The following is a 12,213-nucleotide window of genomic DNA, read 5'->3' on the forward strand; positions in this document are numbered from 1 at the left end:
TGTGATCACACACGCCTTTATGATTTATTCATCTCTTTAATTAATATATCTGACACGGGCGCCTCAGGACCATTCCTCATCTTTTTTCACGCGGAGTGGCGCCGGATTCCTCCACACGGTAACATGTGATCTAGCCACAGAGCTCTCACATGGAAACTGGTTAAGACATCTCTGGAAAGGCAGTTTTCCCAGCCGGGGGAGAGTTGGCGTTGATGGATGAACGGATCGCGCTTATAAGTACGTGCCCCAGCACTTGAAAGGCCATATACCTTTGATATTTAATAGATAATGTTACCCCCACATTTGACATATGTACCTTTATTACTCGCGCTGTTGGCCTAAAAAGCGGCCGGGTCTGGTGATAAGCTCAGGCACCCCCAGCGATCTCTGGCGCACCAAACTGCGGAGTGTATTAGGAAATGTCACCCCCATATTGATTGGAAAGGAAATGTGGTGTTATAACAAATAATCGCGCCGAAGATTGAGACGATAGTAAGTTTGTAGAGCGCCCAGCGGGACCTGCCGAGCACCATTACCGCAGCCGGGGCCATTTGGGCAGATCAAAGAGCTTCGGACTGAGTTTTATTGCCGAGTAATAATCGCATTAATGAAGCGTGGAGGAAGGCAGTTTATCTGAAGTGATGGCTGTCACCGATACTACGCGATACGGGCATCACGTACGGACGGAGTGCTGATGTTTTGTGAATGAGATCCGCGCGCCGTGCAGGTCTGAGTGAGAAGTATTAAAGTTTGCATGAGTTCACATGGACTACAGACGGGGAAGTGGTGAACTTTTGGTACCACAAATATAGTGTTTAGTTCTCTACAGATTATTCTTTACCAAGACGCTTGGCAAGTCAATGTGCACTATGATGACATCGTATTCGGCAACATATAATCATTCTTTATTCTGGAAAGATACATGTACATACTGGTATGCTCCAAACTGGTTTGTAGAACACACAAAGTAAACACAGGGAACGGTGCAAGGCATTCTGAATCAGTATCCATGTGTTCCGCCGTAATTCTTCATACTTTTTTTAGATACAGGGGGCGACTTATGCAATGATATGGTTTTCTTAACACAAAGAGAGAAGGAAAGAAATTAAAACGGTCAAACAAGGATAGCTTTCTTTCACTCACTAAGAGCAGACTGTACGTCATCTCTACTGGCATGCTTTGTACGAACCAGACCAAACTCGGTGCTCAGCAGGAATTAATCACGCGTAAAGAAATCGCGCCATAAAAACTTTTGTCAGGTTCCAAGAATTAGCTAATAAGTATCTCGCATAACGCTTGCGTGATGCTGGGGGCGAGACCTGTGTGCCCACGCTCGCACGTAAGCCAGCCCGGAGATCAACAATGTCGCTACGTCTACGTCCTGGTAGCTCTATTGTAAAGCCATTTCTCTTCTGTGAGACGAGGACCCGTTTTTGATTGATATTTCTTTGACTTCTACAAAAGCAAATCTATATATACATATAATATATATGTGTGCGTAGTTCGTCGTGAAATTGCTACTAACAAGTTGCGTTACCGGAACTCCATTATTGAACTGCCAGAACTCTTCACATGGTCAGACCAAAGACGTGTGCCACACTCCTTGTGAAAGGTCGTGGAAAAATCAATACGCGTCTACACTTTTCTGTTTAAACCACAGGAAGAGCATTGGCGATGTGGACTAGACAGAAAACGTTCTACAGATCTTTGTTCTTTCTTGTACCCTCTAGATATTTTTGTCTAAGATTGAAATGACCTGGAGATGTTAGGCCCCAGTATTTCTAAGTTGTTGGTCTACTTGTATGGATACCTGTGTGATAGTTTGAATCTTGAACCTCGTTTGCTTTGATACAGGGCGGTGATAAAATATCATGTTAGTTTCTAAATCAACTTTATTGTAAGCAAGAAAAGTATCAACAACAACAGCAAACGAGCAAAACATTTAATATTGTCTAACATTGTAGGATTAGCGCTTTGCCCGATTGCAATGTATGTACCTGTAACTGTGCGTGTGCATGGGAACCTTTCCGTTTTTTTCTTCTAATCATATGGTGATTAGAGGACATAAAGGGTTGGGCGGCTGAAGCAACAACTTTTGATCGTCAGGTAACAGGTTTGTAAACATTATCATAAACTGCACATCGTATAAACTTATGTCCTGATCAGTACAATTTAGTCATTAAGGTTAGTAATAACATTTATCTTCTGTCGATGTCATATCTCCAGTGCACATCTCCACCTGCACCTGCTAGTGACATATGGTGTGGTCCCGCCGTCTGTTACAATACTCTGATGTTCACCTGTCTACATCACCAACCTGAGCCAGCTCAAACTCTCAAGCATCACAGGGAGCTCCCAAACACGTTCATAAAAGTTGCGGTGTAACTTTATGATGTTACTACCGATTCATGTGAAGCTACGACGGGTTGTGGCCGACTTTTTGGGTACACTAGTGTGCAAAAGTGGGAAAGACATCGGATATTGTTAGAATCTTCAGGTCAATGAACTCGGCTAGTATCACAGGACCAACGCCATGGCTTTAATCACGACCCCGCAGCTAAACCAGCTGACTCAGTCCTACCAAGTCAGCAGTCTTAACTTGCAGTCGTCCATTATAATCACATCAGACACCCTTAAGCAGAATCAATGTCTTCGGCGGGAATTCAGTGGCCGCGGTAATGGACGTAGCGAATCTGCTCACTTCCGCCCCTCATCTCTGAAAGTGGATTGGGGACCCTGGGGCCGGAGTCCCCCCGGACAGCACGGCGGGCAGCTGGGCGGTGTGTCCACTTCCTAGGTCTAATGAGATAGCCAAGCCTGTTGTCCACTGACACATAGATAAGTAGCGGAAAGTTGGCCAAGAAAAGAAACTTTCTTTTCGTCTAGTGTTCGCAGGGTGTGAGATGCGCATTACCATTGAGGTCATCTGCCGAATCTTGTCTTGTCGTAAGTAAATTAAGAAACATGACCTTAAACCTACAGGTGTTTGTAGAAAAAACAATACGTACACTTTGCTCTCGTAAGAATTGGAGTAGAAACGACTTATGTTGAAAACGTGTGGGGTACTGTTTTTGATACCACAGAAGTATGGAACCCTGAAAGAATCACGCATAGTTCACAGTGATGTTGGAAGGTATGTGATGTGATGTGATGTGATGTGATGTGATGGAGCAGGTCATGGTGTGTGGGTGGAGTGGGGACTGCAAGTCAAACCTGTCGTAGGTAGCTTGACACATCCTTTTTCTGTTTTTCTTCCTTTGTCTAAGTCTTGGTAACGTTGAAAAGTTACCCAAACAAAATCAAATAGTTAGATATAAAGCTCTTGTCTGTCCTGTCTAGTCTTTCTTCCTTTTGATTTTGTTATACCCAAATTAATCGGGAGTTGGGGGTTGGGTTGGGTAGAGATATATCACACATAAGCCCTGAAAAACAAACATGTCCAGATGACGTCATCCGGGGTCGAAGCAAACGACGCTAAGCCACTTTATTGTTACATATTCAGGACCTACCCAGGACCTTGCCCAGACCGCCAGCTGACCAAGGTTGACGAATGGTTGGGAGCAGTCTGACCAGTTTTAGAACACACCTATCTTTCGCGACAGCCATGTCCCAACCATTTCGCAACCAGTACATGACCTACTCGAGCAACCGATCCCCGAATGCGTTCTGGTTGTGTGAAGCTCGGGATGGTTGTCACACGGTCTGATAGTAGTCGCCTCGGTTGTGAGTACGTTAGGAGAGATTCCTCGAAGGATCTGGAGAGAGTCATGGGTAGCTTGGGAACGGGCTGTGCGTAAGTCAGTAGTGGTTGTGGCGTGGTTGGGAGTCACATACCACTTACCACTACTGACTTACTCCCAACCAGTTTCTAACCCATTCCAGACCTCGCGTTCACTCCCGATTGTTTCAAACATTGTGAAACATTCGGCTGGCGCAGCCAACCACAGCCGACCTTGTTCCCAACTGACTCCCCGACATGGATGGGACTCCCCGACATGGTTGGGGGAAGGTTGGGAGGCTATTCAAGGTAGCAGGGGTTTTAGCCACTGGACCTGTACACTTCGTGGCACCAGGCAATTCATGGCATATAAGTGCAAGACTCACTCCAGACAGAGAGGCTATTAACGGACTTGCGTAATGACCAGTTATGACCCATAGTACATTTTTGGAAACCATCTGCGTGGAGAGTGTAAAACCTTGCGCACTTTGGTATAAGAGCGCTGTCTGGACGCTTTCCATATCGCCTAATTATCCCACGTCAACGTGCGTCAATGAAAGAAGCACGTAGTTCTATAGTCTACGCGGCGATTCAAACTTGAGGGTAAAAGGTGTGCTCTTTGACATCTTATTAGTAAGAGCGCGTGACCACAAAAAAAGAGAAAAGAAATAGAACAGACGAAATGGGATGGAGGTTGCCTTGTTGAAAGTAGACATGAGTCGGACCAGCTCTCAAAAAGCTATACCCTCCCATGTTACCTCGCCTGCGGAAAGTCGCAATTCTGGGTCAGCGCTATCACACGCGACCCTGCCATGTACAGGGCGCCTGAGTCTCAAAGGCCCGGACTTCTTTTGAATGTCTATGAGAGCTCCATCCCGCCTTGCCGGGCCATCAAATATCATCAAGCTTTCCTCTTCAGCTGCCCTGCCGGCCACTCTCTCCCTGTCCGTAAAGTGCAGATAGCCCTACAGGATGGGTCCGATCCATTATCTCCCCGAAAACATCTTGTAATAAGAGTACTACTGATGGACAACATATTGTTACCTGCCAGCTTCGATCGCCAGGAACATTAAGGACCCGTGATTGATCGCTCGGATTCCTACCTCAAAGCAAGCCGAGCGGAAGTTTCTTTCCTCCCGCTCGCCGAAGTTCGCCTTAATGGCAGCGGTAATGGGATTCTTTGCTATTGATTGTGGAGTCATTTAATTTTCCTATCTTTCTCTTCTGTAGCGCGGAAGGCCACGGTCGTTAAGGGTCAGCCACGGCACAGACTATCTGTGGAAAAAATGCTCGCGTCGCAATACACTATCAGCATCTCCTCTTATACGGCACATACCCTAAATACAATACGTTTTGTCCTAGAAGACGCACCATTTACGAATTAAAGGTGACAGTAAAACGTTTCTTGTTGAGGAGAGAGTGATTGAGTGAATTCGAAGTCTGGTATGGTGATGGGATATCGGGGCTTTAGGAATGACCCACCTTGAAACTTTCCCTTTTAGGTCTAGACCTCCAGATCAGAGAGACGATGTCCGGTGAAATTGAGCCCTGTGATCTCCTCTATCGTATGACTTATCCGCTGCACTGGTCAACACAGCGTCTGCGTAATGTATTCTTTGTCCTTCGATGTGGCGGGGAACATGATGTTCTGAAGTGATCGCTTTTTTTCATTGCCATATATAGAACACACAGCTGTTCTACGACCAAGTCCCATTAGCTACATACAGACTTTGATCGTATCTAGGGGCTTCGTGAACAGTAAGATTCATGAAAAAAATGTCAAGACTGTTTGAGAGTACCCGGCTTGGTCAGCAAATTTTGATGAGGATAATCACCTGTTTATGGTTGGTTTGTCTTCAACATTTCCTATTACCGGTCCACTCTGCAGACTGTGTTCCTCGCCCCGGTGGGAGGTAAACATGTCAGGGACAGTTGATGTGATTACTTGGTATTGATTGTAGAAATAACAAGCAGTGATTACAGAGAGGATGACTGAAGCGATGACACTTCCACATCCGAAATTGCACCGATGTGTTATGATAGTAAATAAACGTTACGTTACTAAATGATTTTTCCAAAGATAACGGATGTGCTAAGTTTCTCAGTTCCTGTATGGTCTTGAGGCAGGTTTCCCGGGCGACAGGCCACCTCCAACAGATATTGGCAATTTGCCTAGCGAGATGGCAACTCCGAATTGCATCAGAAAACTAAGAGAATCCCGATATGTCGAATCTGCGGCACAATCAACATCATCAGAAGTGATGAATTGCCATCTATCATCTACTTCTCAGATGTTGGACTCCAAACACAAACACGTTGAGAAAATGCGCGTCTTTTTAAAATGTCAGATAAGGGATTTAATCAATAAGAAGGCGAGAAGATACGTGTACGTCCACAGCCACACAGCGCACAGAACTTACTTGTCACAAGTGTGACACCTGCGAGGCTACAGGGGTCGCCACCAGAGAGGATGAGCTGAAGAGTGAGGAACGAATATCTCTGGAGGATTCTTGGCTTTTTCTTGGTGTATTATTGCGGCGGATAAAAGCGGCTGTCGTGCGACCTTCACAGAAAGTGGTAAATTTAATTTTCTGTGAGGCGTGTGGCTGCTTCCGTCCGCAATCCGCAGGGGAACGCGACTGGCACATGTTGAATAGACTGAATTGAACTTCTTGGATAAGTTTCCAGTAGGTACGTCTCTAGAGGTGGGAGGGTCATTGCCTAGAGTGACCTCTGACCTGTAAATGGGAGTTGAAGTGTCACTTCATGACCAGCGAGGTCGTGCGAGTGCGGAGTAGAAGCGCGCCAATATCCACCTGCTTAACTGGATGCACGGAAACACACTCTCCATCGATGCTCATTTGGCATTTTGGCGCTGGCTACTTTTGTCTCTCAAATGATATTTCTTAAAAATCATATTTCATTTGAGTAGGTTAGGATAGGCGGCATAACGTATGACTCGATGTCGAGGTTGTTATCTAGGTAGCCATCTTTTCTTTAGTCCCCTGATGTTTAAACTTTTTGACTGCACTTAGATTGAATCAATCCAAAATGTGCTCTTGATGTCCATTAAAGCCCGTTTCCCCGCTTTCCTGGAGAGGTTGGCACTTTCTCGCTGTCCTTCAGACAGAGCCCGGCCGGACAAAAGTCCACTTAACAGGAGCAAATGTGAATGGATGGGAGGATATGAGGGTGGCGTGCCGGTCCCTCAGGCCCGCCTTACTTGAAAGCATCTTCAGCACTAAGGCTAGGGCCACGTGCGACTTCTGGCCCGTGGATTAGTCTAATGGAAATCGAGATAGAGAGGCCTCGTAAGCTTTTCCTTTCTACGTAATTCACTAGGCGGACGTAGAAGTCATGCGGAGTGAAGAGGATGTGACCAGAGGTCAGCAAACAAGTGGGCAGACTGCTTTCTTCAGACACCGCTCAGCAAGACCAAGTGAACCGCACAAACTTTTTCTCGTAGATGTGGTGACATAGAGAGACGGAAACCGGTGTGTCGTAGCGCGCTAGAACGAATTGTGGTCTGCGTCAGCACGATTAAAACAGCTACCTATTGTCGTTAGCGCTCAGCATTGCTACGCTCTAGTACCTGCTGTACGACCTGCCGATACGAAGTGTCAATTTGTGCTATGTAGTCATGGAAAAATGTTGATCTGTAATAACTAAGAGATTTTGCGTGTTTGCATTGTGTTCAGTTTTTTTCTCCTTTTCCTTTGTGTTCACTCAAGTACAACAGGAAAAGAGGGAAAGAGAGAGAGGAGGCTAGAGAAGAGATCGCGTTAAGTGAAGGAGCCCGAGAACCCGAGAGAGAGAGATGACGGCTAACCTTTACTCACTGTGTTGATGATTAGGACCAGGGCTCATAGGATGAGTGGTTTCACCTCATAGCGGACCGTATGGAGTTTTATGCGATGATGTTTGTGAAGTGGGTTTACTTTCCTTAAGTACTGTACATGCACTCGACTAGACTTCCCGTCTTTAAGACGTAGACTATTTCCTTGGTCACTCGCTATGGGGAATCTGGAATAAATGTGACGGACAAACATGCTGTGGTAGAAGCCGACTTTTTGGATAAGTTGACTATGACCAAGTTATGATCGGGGGGGGGGGGGCACGAAAGGCGAGACCAACTTACTTTAAATTCCGCAAGAAGTATCTGATACGTGTCACTCTAGAATATGTTGTTCCTACAGGACCATCTTCGCCATTTTTGTTCACATTGTTTCCAGGCGGGGAGACGGACCTCCATCGCCGCACGGTAACCTCCGGTAGAGGAAAGGTCAACCCTGTTCATCTCTCTGCCAGTCCGCCACTCTCCCGGCCTGACAGGCGGGGCGCGGGATATTCACTATTGATGGATCACCTCATGTCCAGCTCAAAGCTTTGCGAGGGAAGGATGACCTTACCAAGCCACAGGCCGAATCAGCCGTATCAAGATCACCAACAAAGTGCGTGGCGCTACTTAATTAATGACCGGTGACACCGGCAAGATTTTTGTCCAGACATCACATTAGTGTAGGTAGGATCTCTCACGCGATGAGTCGGACAAGGACTGAACCCAACACCGGGTTTTCCGCCTCTCCAACCAGCTCACACCGCAATGAATTATGTAACAAGGCGCGCCGGGATTATTTCCTTCTTTCTGCCACGCGAAATTTCATATATTTCCATCGCTTCAAACTCCATTATCTCTGACTTCTGAGGAAGCCGCGGAAACTTGAGCCAGCCCCGGCAAAGTGAAGTCGTCATTACTTTATTAAGAATTGATGGCGACGGCGCGAGCTTCTTCCGATAGCGTCCCACCAACCGACAATCACGCTTTCTCACGAAGTAAGAGTAAAAGGAAAGTACGGAAAGGAAGACGATGCATGTCAGAGTACGACGTGACAGACGCAACTTCACGCGTACGAATCGGCACTCTTGATAAGTCATTAGAATTTGATTCATGCGAATTTCGTCAGTAGAACTTTATTGCCTTCCATTTTGATTAGTAATTTGTAACGAACATTAAATGTTTTGGTCCCTACCGACGAAAAGCATTTGTCTGTCCTCTATTACCTGTAAATGTTTGTACTTCAGGATCGAGGAGACCACCCAGCTAGGCACAACTTTCCCGGTAGACGATGTATTCTAACAGAAGGTGATCAAACTTTTTACCTGATAGACTGTGTCGAAAAGAGGAAGTAGATTTGCCATCTATTTCTCGCAACCCGAAGTCTTCTCAGAAATGACCTCTCTTGGCTCCGTGACCCCCCGGAATTAACAAGCTCGATGTCGGCAGGTTCCCGATATCTATCAATGGCATTGAGAAATGGAGGTCTTCTCAATTTGGGGGGACGGCAATATGTCAGGAGTGATGTGGACGATTATCGCAGCTACGATGTTACATTCGGGGGCCCGTGATATGTCGGAGTGATGCCCGAGGTTGGAAGGTTAACGACGGGAAAGGTTACAAGACCAAATTGCTCCGTTCCGAGTCAGCGCACCCCGGGAAAAGGTGAGCGGCTGGGGGAAGCGCTGACGACGGTGGAATAGGAAAGGTCGCGAGAGGTCGCGGGAATGGACGGGGTTTGGGGAAGAGGTCCGGCTGACCCCTCCAACCTGGTATTTCACGGATCAAGAAGTCAGCTGAGTGGCTGGAGATGGAGGTGACCAGGCGGGCGGCAGGGTCTCCGCACCTGTCTCCTAGGAGCACACCTGTCACCTAGGAGCACACATTATGTGTTCTAGGTGTGCTGCCAGAAGACAAGTGTCCTCCTCGGAGCTCACCTGTCTCCTAGGAGCACACCTGTCACCTAGGAGCACACCTGTCGCCAAGGAGGACACCTGTCTTCTGCCAGCACACCTGTCTCATTTGACTCATAGGAGCATACATGTCTCATAGGAGTACACCTGTTTCTAAGGAACACACCTGTCTCCTATCAAGACACCTGTCTCCTAGAAATACACCTGTCTCATAGGAACTCATCTGCCTCCTAGAAACACACCTATCTTCTATAAACACCTGTCTCCTTGAAGCGCTTCTGTCTCTTAGGGCCACGCCTAGCCGCCAGATAGTTTGTCTCCGGAAGACGACAAAAGGGTTTAACGTTGGGTAACATAAATTCGCGGGGTACTTAAATTCGGGATTTTTCGAAAACGGGGTATTTTGGGATATGTGCTAGATGCAACATAAGTAATACCGCTAGAAATGCAAACCTGACAGACTTACGTATTCAGAACACTGTCTGAAAAGCTTCGATAAGCATGGATTATAAGGCGACGAGGTCAAAAACTCTCCGTCCCTTATTGGAACAGTCTGAGGGCTTCGTGGGAGAATCACACAACATGGTTGTCGACTGGTTAATAAGAAAAATGTCACATCCGCTTCCTGCTAAACACAATTATTTACAAGACAACTTATTACAATCTCTTTTGCTAACCTGCAACTGGATTCTAAGTGTGATCAATCATCAAAACTCCTCTCTGTTGCTACAACCTACGGCACGTGTATTTTCCCGCCGCCATATTGTTAACCAGAATCCTGTTGTCAAGCAGACGACAAAGGTTTGTGAGGAACACTTTTTTGTCTAAATGCTGCGTGTGATAGTGGACTGAGGAAGATATTTTCCTCAAAGTTTGCTCCTAACACAACAAGGAACACATGGACATAGTAGTATTACCATTGCTACGGCATCCAGCTAACTTGCCATGAATAATGTAACGTTACAGGTTGCCCGATGATGACGATGGGCCGACTTTGAGTGAAGTTCTACCGACTCAACACACGGGTTGTTCCCGAACTGGCCTGATGTGTGCGGTACGGCCGTTTTTTCGTGTATTTTTTTTACTTGGACACGTCTATATCCATAGCACTCTCCTCAAGCCAAGGATGGAACGAATAGCTGCTGTATAAAATGTGATTAGCGGTAAGATATTCAAGACGAATCTTCTCTCCCGAATTAATGTGCCCCCCTGTCCGACAGCACCGTCATTGTGTGTGCGGCGGACGGTAGTTTCAAGTTGAAATATTATGGTGTCAGCACGACTAGAGACAAAATCTACCATATATATGATTAGTGCAAAGATAGTACATGATACTGACAGAATTATGGAAAAAAAGGATGGTTTATTGTTCTGCTAGATTGATTTCAGTCAACCATTATCGGAAAAATCCCGAATTTATGTTACCCAACGTTACCATGAATCAGCGAAGGTAACAGCGATGTCAAATATGAAGCCAACGATGCACACAAATGTGTCCAGTCAATCTTTCTCAAGAACCGTTTAATGATGATGTTAGCCTCCACTACTCCAATACCAACGATAGACATGAAAACCATTGTACACAAAATCTTACGAATTAGAACATCTTTTTTTCATATCGATTGAAGGAAGAGGTCGTCATTAGGGGACATTTTCCGGTTCCTGAAATTGAAAATGATAAAATACAAATCTCAGTCATCAGACGCACTAGAGTTGTCCATGTCGGACCTCTGGACGTCACCCCCTCAGACCGTCGTACGTAACGAACACCCCTCAGCGTGACGAGTGGCGCCTTCGGGTCCTCGGACTACAATTACTGAGCACTGCAAAATCAAGTTGACGTCAATAGCTCCTCTTTCCCCAACCTTTTACTTTTGACCGCATGTTGCAGGGTATTCAACAACATGCCACCGTGTCTTTGCCCAGCTATTAGGAGGCACCGAGAACCAATCAACACAGTGGACACCGCTTTATATAACGGCTCTTCAAAAACTATATTTATATAACATGTAGCGCTGACGCATTTCTAATCTTCAAGCAGATGAACGCAGAGACAGTCGAAGTGAGTAGGGGTACGCCCCAGTGTGAGTGGATAAAATTACACTGTCTTATGGCCGCCAATGGGGCAATGTCGTATTGCGGAGGTCATCTGAGCGCTGCGCTGAATGGCTACCGTTTCAGTCAGCCCCTGGCTGCGAAGACAGAGTAGTCGCCCACCCACATTTAATGTGATTACGAAACGATGCAGCAGAGAAACGCAAGGAAATTCCCCATGCCACTGTTCCTCCTTACATCTGCTGGAAGATTAGTGTGATATGTCAGCTTCCTACACCACGCACGCACTTCTCTCACCTTCTAGATAGTCGCTTAGAGTAGACGAGATAGTAGCTATCGGAGCGGACACTAGGGTGTGCTGTACGGTTCTGCTGGACCGTTAACAACAATGGGCTTTCAGATGACCTTCAATAACGGAGATGTTCGAGGAAAGTATCCTTCCCCGTCTATTGAAGTCGCACGGACGATAAGGGAGACACTGTAGGTGGGCAGGGTTAATGGTGGTTATCATTGCTTAAGATAAAGGCTCGACAGCAATGCTATTAGTACTGCCATAAAACTGTTGTGTCAGGAAGACATGATAGCGGAAAACTAGAGTTCCCTGACCTCATACTTTCGCCAAGTAATCTTGTCTCATTGCAATGTTATCGGCAACTATGGAAAGTATCTAATTTGCATGATATATGAGTTAA

This window comes from Branchiostoma lanceolatum, chromosome 4 (genome assembly GCF_035083965.1).
Source record: "Branchiostoma lanceolatum isolate klBraLanc5 chromosome 4, klBraLanc5.hap2, whole genome shotgun sequence".
Classification (NCBI taxonomy): Eukaryota; Metazoa; Chordata; class Leptocardii; order Amphioxiformes; family Branchiostomatidae; genus Branchiostoma; species Branchiostoma lanceolatum.